Here is a 12176-nt window from a genome sequence, read left to right as displayed (position 1 = left end):
AAATAGATATGTGTTATGTCAGGTTATCTGTTGAGTTATGACTCCTTCAGAGACATATAAATATTAATTATTATTATTATTATTGTTAATTAGACTTCTTGAGTCGATTGGAATCCCTTTTCCTCAAATAGATTTCAAGAATATCAATTACATCTTTGAGCATTCTCTTTGATAAAATTCTGGATTTATCTCTTAGACTGAGGCAATAACTTTCTAAATGTCCCGTTAAGAGAGTAATATCTGACTGCTTATGAAACTTATTTCCCAGGCAAATTATTATATTAAAAGCACAACATACTAGACATGGATATCTTGATGAATTAATTTACACTTCTTATAATTTAATTCACCAAATTTCTTCATAACAAAAAGCATAAAGTTAAATTTTATAATTTTAAGGTGGATTGAATTTTGTGTTAACTAAATATAATTAAACAAAAAATTATACCAATACAACTTATAGACTGTTACTTATTTGTAATTTAATAATAACTAAATTGGTAAGTTTTCTTTTTCAGCAATGTCAGATGGAGGACTTTTATCCCAGACATTAATCATACATAGAATTGTCATTTTCATCAAATTAGATTGGAGAGGAAACAGTAATCGGTGAGTTTTCAATTAATTTAAAAAAAACATTAAAAATTTTATGTAGAAAAGCGGTAACATCAATGTACATTTAAGAATGTCCAGCAACTCTTACAGAGGGGAAGACATGTGTAAGGAAAGATTAGAAGGGCTCTAGCAAAAAGAAAAAAAAGTTTCATAGTTTTTTAAGTTGAGAGGAAACATTTTAAAAAATTAGGAAAACTTGGGATTAACTCATCGATTCTTGATTCGATATTATAATATTTAAAGGCTTATGAATGTAATTAAATTCCATTGTATGAATAACAATTTGTCTTTATAATCAATACAATATTAGTATATTTTTTTTTGTCTTCAGTCATTTGACTGGTTTGATGCAGCTCTCCAAGATTCCTCATCTAGTGCTAGTCGTTTCATTTCAGTATACCCTCTACATCCTACATCCCTAACAATTTGTTTTACATATTCCAAATGTGGCCTGCCTACACAATTTTTTCCTTCTACCTGTCCTTCCAATATTAAAGCGACTATTCCAGGATGCCTTAGTATGTGGCCTATAAGTCTTTCTCTTCTTTTAACTATATTTTTCCAAATGCTTCTTTCTTCATCTATTTACCGCAATACCTCTTCATTTGTCACTTTATCCACCCATCTGATTTTTATTCTCCTATAGCACTGCATTTCAAAAGCTTCTAATCTTTTCTTCTCAGATACTCCGATCGTCCAAGTTTCACTTCCATATAAAGCGACACTCCAAACATACACTTTCAAAAATCTTTTCCTGACATTTAAATTAATTTTTGATGTAAACAAATTATATTTCTTACTGAAGGCTCGTTTAGCTTGTGCTATTCGTCATTTTATATCGCTCCTGCTTCGTCCATCTTTAGTAATTCTACTTCCCAAATAACAAAATTCTTCTACCTCCATAATCTTTTCTCCTCCTATTTTCACATTCAGTGGTCCATCTTTGTTATTTCTACTACATTTCATTACTTTTGTTTTGTTCTTGTTTATTTTCATGCGATAGTTCTTGCGTAGGACTTCATCTATGCCGTTCATTGTTTCTTCTAAATCCTTTTTACTCTCTGCTAGAATTACTATATCATCAGCAAATCGTAGCATCTTTATCATTTCACCTTGTACTGTTACTCCGAATCTAAATTGTTGTTTAACATCATTAACTGATAGTTCCATGTAAAGATTAAAAAGTAACTGAGATAGGGAACATCCTTGTCAGACTCCCTTTCTTATTACGGCTTCTTTTTTATGTTCTTCAACTGTTACTGTTGCTGTTTGGTTCCTGTACATGTTAGCAATTGTTCTTCTATCTCTGTATTTGAACCCTAATTTTTTTTAAAATGCTGAACATTTTATTCCAGTCTACGTTATCGAATACCTTTTCTACGTCTATAAACGCCAAGTATGTTGGTTTGTTTTTCTTTAATCTTCCTTCTACTATTAATCTGAGACCTAAAATTGCTTCCCTTGTCCCTATACTTTTCCTGAAACCAAATTGATCTCCTCCTAACACTTCTTCCACTCTCCTCTCAATTCTTCTGTATAGAATTCTAGTTAAGATTTTTGATGCATGACTAGTTAAACTAATTGTTCTGTATTCTTCACATTTATCTGCCCCTGCTTTCTTTGGTATCATTACTATAACACTATTTTTGAAGTCCGACGGAAATTCCCCTTTTTCATAAATATTACACACCAGTTTGTATAATCTATCAATCGCTTCCTCAACTGCACTGCACAGTAATTCTACAGCTATTCCGTCTATTCCAGGAGCCTTTCTGCCATTTAAATCTTTTAATGCTCTCTTAAATTCAGATCTCAGTATTGTTTCTCCCATTTCATCCTCCTCAACTTCCTCTTCTTCCTCTATAACACCATTTTCTAATTCATTTCCTCCGTATAACTCTTCAATATATTCCACCCATCTATCGACTTTACCTTTCGTATTATATATTGGTGTACCATCTTTGTTTAACACATTATTAGATTTTAATTTATGTACCCCAAAATTTTCCTTAACATTCCTATATGCTCCGTCTATTTTACCAATGTTCATTTCTCTTTCCACTTCTGAACACTTTTCTTTAATCCACTCTTCTTTCGCCAGTTTGCATTTCCTGTTTATAGCATTTCTTAATTGCCGATAGTTCCTTTTACTTTCTTCATCACTAGCATTCTTATATTTTCTACGTTCATCCATCAGCTACAATATATCGTCTGAAACCCAAGGTTTTCTACCAGTTCTCTTTTTTCTGCCTAAGTTTGCTTCTGCTGATTTAAGAATTTCCTTTTTAACATTCTCCCATTCTTCTTCTACCTTATCTTTTTTACTCAGACCTCTTGCGATGTCCTCCTCAAAAATCTTCTTTACCTCCTCTTCTTCAAGCTTCTCTAAATTCCACCGATTCATCTGACAATATTAGTAATGAAGCGATTTATTTGGATAACATCTAAAGTTCCAGGATGTCTTTCAAATTACTTCATATAAGAGATAAAGCATATTGTGGCAGGTTTTAATGTATCTACCAAAAAGAGAAACGATCTGTTTAATTTTCGTGAGAAAGTTTTTTATGTTTTTTGGGGTAAGAGTGACATCTCCACTTTCACTGTTGGGAAATGATATTTATAACCACCGATATTCTTTTGCAGAATTTACAAAATCTGCTAGAGTATTATAATATTCAAATCATACAAACATCACTTATATATATATATTTTTTGAATAAGTGTTAAGAGAATAAAGCTCACAGAGACGAAAACCCTTTAAATCATTAATTCACTTTCAGGTGTGATTTTTAATTGCAACTTACCTGTAAATTATGGTAGTAAATAATTTACTTTGTTATCCACTAAACATTTGTGTACCTGCACTTACATGTAGTTTCTGCGTTAACTTAAAATTATATTTTAATAAATGATGTCATTTGTGATAATAAAATTCATAACGGTTAAACTAAAAAATATAATTTAATAGTACATATGACATGAAGAGATAATCATTGAAAATTAACATAATCATGGCAGTTTATTTATCGACTAGTAAAGAAAAATTGTATTTTAAATCAAACTTTTGGCATTTTGCAATGTTGTTCAGGAGCGGTACAGTGGTGGGAAAGTTTCTGTTATCAAACTATAATTTCTGAAAAAAATGAACTCACTTTATAGCTGCAGTCGATGTAGTCTACCATCGACATAATTTGTCACTTGCAATCTATTCTCAGCAATATCATATAAAATACACTTTCATGATTTATTACGCCTTCAAATCTAACATTTGCCTCAGAGATCATTCTGTTATTAAATTTTTAATCTTATAAATTTATTACTTTTCATTTTACCTTCATATCTTTTGTGATAAAAAAGAAAAACAAAAACACAAAAAAAAGGGGATATAGACCAACTTTTAAAGTATTTTTGCTATAAATTTATATGTAAATTACAATACAATAAAATACTATTGCAAACAATAATTCCATTTTACAATTTAATTTAATCTTCACTGTAGTTATTCTATCTCTTTTTAGAGCTTAATTTATTGTTAAATTTACTACAAAATGAAGCCGTATTTGTCACATATGTACTAGTTTATCTGAAAATGTAATAACTATATTATCAAGATATCTTAAAACTTACTAATGAGAAATAAATTTAAAAAAAATAAAAAAGGGATTGATAATATAGATAGAATGGTTGATGATAATAAATTGATTTTTGTTCTGTTTTTCATATACTGAATCGGTTCTTAAAGTACGTTCTGTATTACCTATCCAAATGCTACTTGAACAGAGTAAGATGTGTATTATATGTACTTAAAATATCATACTCAAATGCGTGATAATTAATAGAAAGTGTATACTGCTATGTTAATTAAAGTCACGTATATAGCTATGTTTATTCTTGATAAATATTATTGTGCAGTGTACCGACAGGACAGCTTAACAGCAGGTGTACTACTATATTGATAGGGTAATTTAATTTTTAAGTTTCCATTAGCAAACGTCAACAGGACGTAGCAATTTCCTAGTTTTTAGAAAGTATTTTAAATTCTTTAAGATAAACAAAAATGTCATTTTAAATTTTCTGATATATTTTTCGGAAGAGGAGAAACTTTCATTTCAAATTGTACCTCACAAATTGTGAACAGGTAGTAGAAATTTTATCTTTTGACAAAAATGCACATGTAAATTTAGGTTCACACTTCAAGTTGTAGAATGTGGATCACCTCAGATAAAAGTTTTTGCTTTCTTTATTGTTTATTAATGATGTGATTGTTCTCACAGGTAACACACTACCTATTTCTAAACATAATTATTAAAAATAAATTGAAAATTGCATAATTGCAGCTTTAAAAAATTATTCACTAGATGTATTGTAACCATCTAACATAACACTGCAGATAGCATGGCCAGAATTCCCATTAATGATTGTGATACTATTTTTGTTGTCCGTAAAGCAAAACGTCTGGGTTTTTTATTTGATAGATTCTTGTGGGATGATAAAATTGATTTTGTTTGTTAACAAAATGGAGTGAACCGTTTTACTCTGAAGAACCTTTACAAAACACTAAGCTTGTAATCATTATGAATAAATATTATGCCTAAATATTTTCTCGTATAATGTGTAATGTCCGGGTTTTGGTCTTCCTAAAATCATGAGCTTTTAAGAGAAAAAAAAAATGGGCTTTTAGATTATTAGCAACGCATACTTTATTAGAAAGGTAACTGTACAATCAGTTTATTTTACAATTAAAAGATTTACTTTTACAAAAACAATATTGTTCTGTTGATGAATTAAAAGAAGGACAAACATATGATTTATCTGCGACCACTTCAACATGTACAGATACAAGTATATGCTCGAAATAATTTTCTGTAACGATTTCTTAACCGTTAATTATTTTGTAGTAACATATTATTGATGTATTTACATTAATATTATTTCATGTGTTTGATTAAATAGTTAATATGAACTTGAAATACAACTATAATTTTTTTCTAATTTATATTTGTTCAGATCAGAAAAAACAATTATTTATACAGTAGAAAGTTAGGTTAAATAATTTGTTATAATAATAAAATCATCCTTACCAACAATTCATATTATATCCTTAGGGCTTTAGGTCATTCGACAATCCTCAGAAGAGATATTTTTTTTTGTAATTTAAAACATTAAAACTAAAAACGTAAATAAAAAAATTATACATCACTAATAACCTACGAATAGGTCTTCATTGTATACGGAAATAAATTAGGCAACTTGATAATTATTAATTTAAATAGAAAATCATCTTCAAATTTTAATGTTCCTTTATTAATTTATTGTCATTACAATAATGTTTCGAGATTGCTTGTTTTATAATAATCGGTGGAAAAAACTAACATTTTAATAAAATTATTTGTAATTATTTTTATAATAATTAGTTGTAATTATGTTTATTTTATAAAATGTGATAAGCATAATTGGATTTATCGAAACAGCCTTTCTTTATATTATTAATATGTTCTTTAGCTCCAATAGAAAAATAGCTGTTGTAATATATTCAAGAGGGAGGTGAAACTATCGCCAGTTTGCCTTTTTTTTTAAATTGACATTATACCCACTGGGTTGGTGTAGTGGCGAACTTCACTAATCAGCTGATTTTGAAGCCGCGAGTTCGAACATTCAAATCCCAGTAAAGACAGATAGTTTAATACAGATATGAATACTAGATCGCGGATATCATTGTTCTTTGGTGGTTGGATTTCAATTAACCACACATCTCAGAAATGGTCGACGTAAAGCTGAACTAGACTACACTTCATCTACACTCGCATATCATCCTCAGAAGTAATATCCGACTGATTCCCGGAGGCTAAATTGTTTTGAGAGTGTATAAAAAAGTTCTCCCGGGATTTATAACATATTCTACACCTTAAATTTATGGAAAATTTCATATAAACATACGCCCTTAAATGCTTCATTTGTAACGGCTAATGACAGATTTCATTCAGACTTAAGCAACCCCGGTGAAAAAGGTCATACTGAAATTTTTTGGACATTGATTAGGGGGCAGAATTAGTGATTTCAATGGTTTTTTATCTTAAAAATTAAATAAAATACCTACCACAAATATATATGTAGTAGTTTTTAAGGAATCTGGGTTGAAAATTAATAAATTGGGTAAAAAACCTATTTTTATGTTTGATGTACAATAACTTTGTGAAATGTGTAATAAACATCTAAAACCTTTAAATAAAACTTGTAGAGAACTTAATTCTGAACAAAATGGTATAAGATAATTCAAATAACAAAAAGAAAGTTTAGAAAAATTAGAATTTTATTTACAAACTATACAGAAGATCGTACCTATTGGTTTATAATAAACATTCAAAAACAGGCCTGCCAGTTTCAAAACATTTCTTGACTCGCTTCTGTACTGGTTTTGTAGCTCTTCATAGTTCTTCAGGGCTATCCTTAAGTTACTAGGCAGCATCCATAATGCGAACAATTAATTCCTCATTAGAATGTATTTTTGTTTTATATACAATATTTTTCATGCATCCCCAGACGCAAAAATCTAAAAGGTGTTAGATCAGGTGATCTTGATGGCTAGGAATCTGAACCTCCATGACCGCTTTATTTCTCAGGGAAATGACGGATACATTATCCATTATGTTTATTTATTTTAACAATTTTTTTCTAACACAAGTATTTAAAAGACTATTTATATATCTTTGCAGATTTCATCAAATGTAGGATCATCATGACAGAGTGAGTACAGCACTTATAGTTAAGATTTCATCATATGATCACCGGATTCAGAAATTAAGGAACCAAATCGTCGAATAACATCTTAGTTGTTTCATATGACAGTCGCAAATTTCATCAAATTATAATTATTTTTGTTACCTTCATCAGTTTGTAAATATCAATGGTCTTAAAAATTACCTAAAAAGCTCTTTACAAGGTACTTAATATAAAAATCATTTTCACAATTAACTAACTTAAGAAGATGCATTAATTTAAGTATTACAGTAATATTATTTATATTTAAAATATTGATTCTTTTGAATACTGTTGTCGATGTATTGAAACAATAAGTTAGATGAATTTTTATTCCAGTAACAGGCTGTACTATTATCTGTCTTACTGAGATCATGATTATAAACTATGAAGAAAGTTTAACATTTTGAGGTTGCAGAAGGATATACTTTTAAACTGATTTCATAATCGAATCATTTTCGTGTACTTTGTAGCAATTAATTATTAAAATTAATACAGAAAATCAGATTTTCAAGGAAAATCAAAACAAAATCCTGTAGCCTTCCTTGTATCATTCCTTTTGCCAGAGCGTAAAAAAATATCATATTTTGATATTTTTGGCCACTTATTCCTAAGTGTACATGCCGATTTCATAATTTCATTAACACAATCTATAAAAAAAACCTAATTACCTAAAGTAACTATGTATTATAAAAAGTCCAAATGCATGTACAGATATTTAATAAAAAATTTAGTTTAAAAACAAATATAAAAAGTAATTGTTAAAATCTAACAAGTTGTGTGATTATGGGAGTAAATGTTCAAGTACTATTATGGGAATAGATGACAGAGGTACTTATTTGCATTATTTTGTAAATTATTTTTTAGGGTTGACATCTGTTAATAGAGCTAGTATGGTTTGACCACACAAGTCATAAATTCCAAAATTCTAGCATTTTGGAAACATATCTTTAGCATATTTTATATTTTTAACATATCTTTAGCAGATCGCTAATAAGTACTTAATTTTTGACACTAACTCTCATGGATAAAACATTAAACAGTTTATGCATAACAATAAATAACAGTATGAACATAGAGGTGCTGTTTAATAGATTATTAGGTAAAGTTAATAAGAAAGCTATCTATTGTAATGGGTACCATGATTCAACTTCAGAAAATTTTGACTATCCTGTTATTTTGTGCCAATTACTTTTAAATTGATACATAAAATATAATGACCCAAAATCTTGGTCGTGTTTGTTAATGGGCAAAATTGGACCATTGGGGTGGAAATGCCTTTTCGAAAAAACAAATATATCGAGTAGTTGAGATCTTAGGTGTTCTGTATTGTAATTAAACAAATCAATAAGCACAAATCATAAACAGCTAACAACAAGAGTAAATATTACAAATTAAAAAGCACAACTGCTGTTTAAAAATAACATTGCTGACAAACATCTCTTTTTTTTCTGGTTTGTTCCCATTGTGATCTGCAAATACCGTGTTTGAATTTTGAAAGCTATAAGATTGGTTGCAAAGATGTAACAACAATATTTCCAAATAACTGTGATCTGTTAGATCGAGTGTGTACCTGATGTTTGCCATGGTAGCCTTCAACCTACTAACAAATACCCTGTTTGAATTTTGAAAATCAGATGATTGTTTGCAGAGATATAAGAGATAAGAATCACTGTCTTGCACCTCTCAAGACAGTGATTCTGGGGCACCTCGTTTGTTATCAGTTGATGGTGATGATTGATCTAACCTTGTACTTTGAGGTGCTTACATCACATCATTTTAGCTTCACATGCAGTCATTCACAGGAAGCCTATTATTATTAACCAGACATTTTGATTTTAATATTCATATTTCAATATTAATATTTATACATTTTTAATTTACGTAAACTATTTTATTTAACTTAAATTTGATTCTATTATTTTTGTAATATTATTCATTAGAATCACTCAGTTCAAACCTAGCTCATACCATGATAGAGGCTCACAGTAAATTTGTGTTTCAACCGGCATATCTCCACAACATATATATATATATATATGTATATGTATACATTATATAGCGATAAAAGAAGGATTCCAGCGCGGGGTCAAACATTTAAATCGGTTCAGCGATTAAGCTGCTATGGTGGAACAAACATACATACACTCTGTATACATTACATTACCCCTTTTTGAGCATTCTTTATATAACAGTCACCTTAATGATCTATCAACATAAACAACTTTCATATTCTGCACAAACAGAATAAAAACACACATTTTAACACCCTCAAATTTGATGAAATATATAATAATAATGAAAATATTAGAAAACACAATAATGATATACTGAATGAATGGGCCCAGTTAAAACTTAACACATTTTTTATCACCCTAATTACATAACTTCTTAAACTGATAAAACTATTAAGAATAATTAAAGCTGATAACAAAGTGAAATAGAGCAGTTTGAGACACTGAATTTAGTCACAAAAGCAACTGAAAAAAAAAAAAAAACAATAGGTGAACTTTTATGATATTTTAAATAAATGGATTCGATTTGTAATTAATAAAATTAATAGTTTTATGTATTTCTAAAACTTTTAAAAACGGAGAGCAATTAGCTAATAACTTTGCTTTACTTCTAACTGGAGACTAGAGGTGAACTTTAAGCCCTCGTACAGAATATTATTGGCTGTGATAAAGGAAATTGAAAATATCATCTTTCCTCATTCAACATTATACGTTTAAGACACTCTGAGCACTGCCTCTTTTGGCTGAGCACAATGTGCACACTGGAAAATAATTTTACTTATAATCATCAAAAGTTAAATGAACAAAAACAAGCGGGTTTCCAAAACCAGAGCAGATAACAACACATGTAAAATTAATATCCATGGATGCTGATACCATAATTAAGGTGGCAGTTCACCTATCACTACCTTATTGGTTGCAATATGCCTCATTTCTTATATAACTTTACCCAACTTCCTATTTGGGAAAAACAATTATTGTTTGTGGAATGTAATTTCACTTAACAATGTAATAGTCTAAATAATGTTAATTTTAAATTAAATTAAAATAAGAATTGGTAAAGTATAGTGCAGAATTACCCAAGATATATTACTAGAAATGGAAGCTATCTCGAGAGTTGAGAGGTTTCTGGTGACTAAAATAGGAAAACTGAAATTTTTCTCAGTTCCTCTTGACCACCTACCTTAAGACAGGAGACCTTCATTTTAGAAAATAATTATGACTTTAAATTTTCATATCTTAAAAGTTTTAGAATATAAAGGATAAAAAATGACTTTTTTGTTGATGTGGGTGTAACATTTTTCTACTCTTTCTTAATATTTCTAAGACTTCCTGATATTCTTGATATTTTTTTGAAGCAATATTTCACTAATCATTGAGTGAACATAATGAAATAAATTTTAATAAAAAACAACAAATTTTAAAACCTATGGAAATTTTTCTTTTCAATTCTTCTAAATTTATACGTTAAAAAAAATTAAATGTTAAAAGAATTTTTTTTATTTTCTTTATGTAGGTTTTCTTTATTTTTTAAATTCAATTTTATTTTTTTATATTAAGATTTATTTTTATTTAAAATGTGTATAAGCCCGTAAAACTTAGTGTCCATATGAAAAAGCCAATCTAAATAATTACAAAGATGAGAAACCTGCATAATAGATAAAAACAATGAAAGATGGAAAAAATAACAATCAAAAATTACAAAAGCTGCAAAAAATAACAAAACTGGAGTGACAATGTCGACAAGGACTGTCCTTTTTTATTAGAGCACACAAATACATATAGAACGGTTGATAAACACAGATATTTCTTTTAATTCATTGATCAATATGACAAAAGTGATCAATATGACAAAACTTTAAAAAAAAAGTTATGTGAAGCTGCTTATATACTAAGCATCTAAGAGGAACCATCAGTTATTTTCTCTCAGAGGGATAATGTTTGCTATACATCCAGTTCCTTCATGATAAAAAAAGGTGAGATTTTTGGGTCAAATACCACTTGGTGGAGTGCTACGGTAGTATAAAGCAATGATCCTAATATGAAATAATTGCTATACTTGAATATGGCTGCTAATTAGGGAGAAACTTTGATTCATTTCAAGTTGCTTATAACCATTACATCCACGGCTCTCAACACATGTGTTTTTTTAAACAAATATAGATAAATTATATATACAATATTATCTTTTACAAAGCTGAACAGTTGCTAAACATGTTTTGTATTATTAAAATTCATTTATTTAATTAACACACAAGTTAGTAAGTGATTTTATCTATCTTTCATTTTACAATATGTACTAGCATGTAATTGGAATTTTCAAGGTAATATTGTTACGCTTTGGCATCACCTATTAGAGACTGTTAATGCAACAATAAACCATTGTTCTACAGAATGATGTCATTCAGATTAGTTTACAAGCATGTGTTTGATGGAAGACAGTCCATACAAGTAATAATTTTGTTACTTCTTCGTTTGAATGCAGAATATTACTTCACCTGACAAAGTGTTTCAAAGAGATTTGCAATGTCAAATTATGTGATGTTTTAAATATTTCATGTAAAATAATATTTGTGATATGTCTTTCAAATAATTTTTTTTGTTAATTACTAAATCTATACTGTTAACACCTAAGATATAAAGTTTGTTTATTTTTTCTAATAATTTAAAGAACTACCTGACCATTGAAAAATTCGTAAACTGTTTTAAAAAGTTTATTCCTTCTCTAAGTGTCAGGCTATAACCCTTTCCCTCCCCTGCTATAACCTCAAATTTCATCCTCTTTAGTTC

The 12176-nt window shown here is 28.8% G+C and overlaps 1 protein-coding gene across 2 annotated transcripts in view; it reads right to left on the bottom strand.

Annotated features, from left to right (window-relative positions):
* The window catches only part of LOC142324968 (odorant receptor 49a-like), a 69850-nt gene extending 64004 nt beyond the window's left edge, over nucleotides 1–5846 (bottom strand). For both annotated transcript variants that reach the window (XM_075366143.1, XM_075366145.1), the window contains exon 1: nucleotides 5697–5846. The gene's annotated coding sequence lies outside the window, so the exon portion shown is untranslated. The remainder of the gene's footprint in view (nucleotides 1–5696) is intronic.
* Nucleotides 5847–12176: the final 6330 nt, after the last annotated feature.

Source organism: Lycorma delicatula, chromosome 5 (assembly GCF_047948215.1).
Source record: "Lycorma delicatula isolate Av1 chromosome 5, ASM4794821v1, whole genome shotgun sequence".
NCBI classification, from domain to species: Eukaryota; Metazoa; Arthropoda; class Insecta; order Hemiptera; family Fulgoridae; genus Lycorma; species Lycorma delicatula.
The sequence above is the reverse complement of the archived record's forward strand: the minus strand, read 5'-3'. Positions and strand labels throughout refer to the sequence as shown.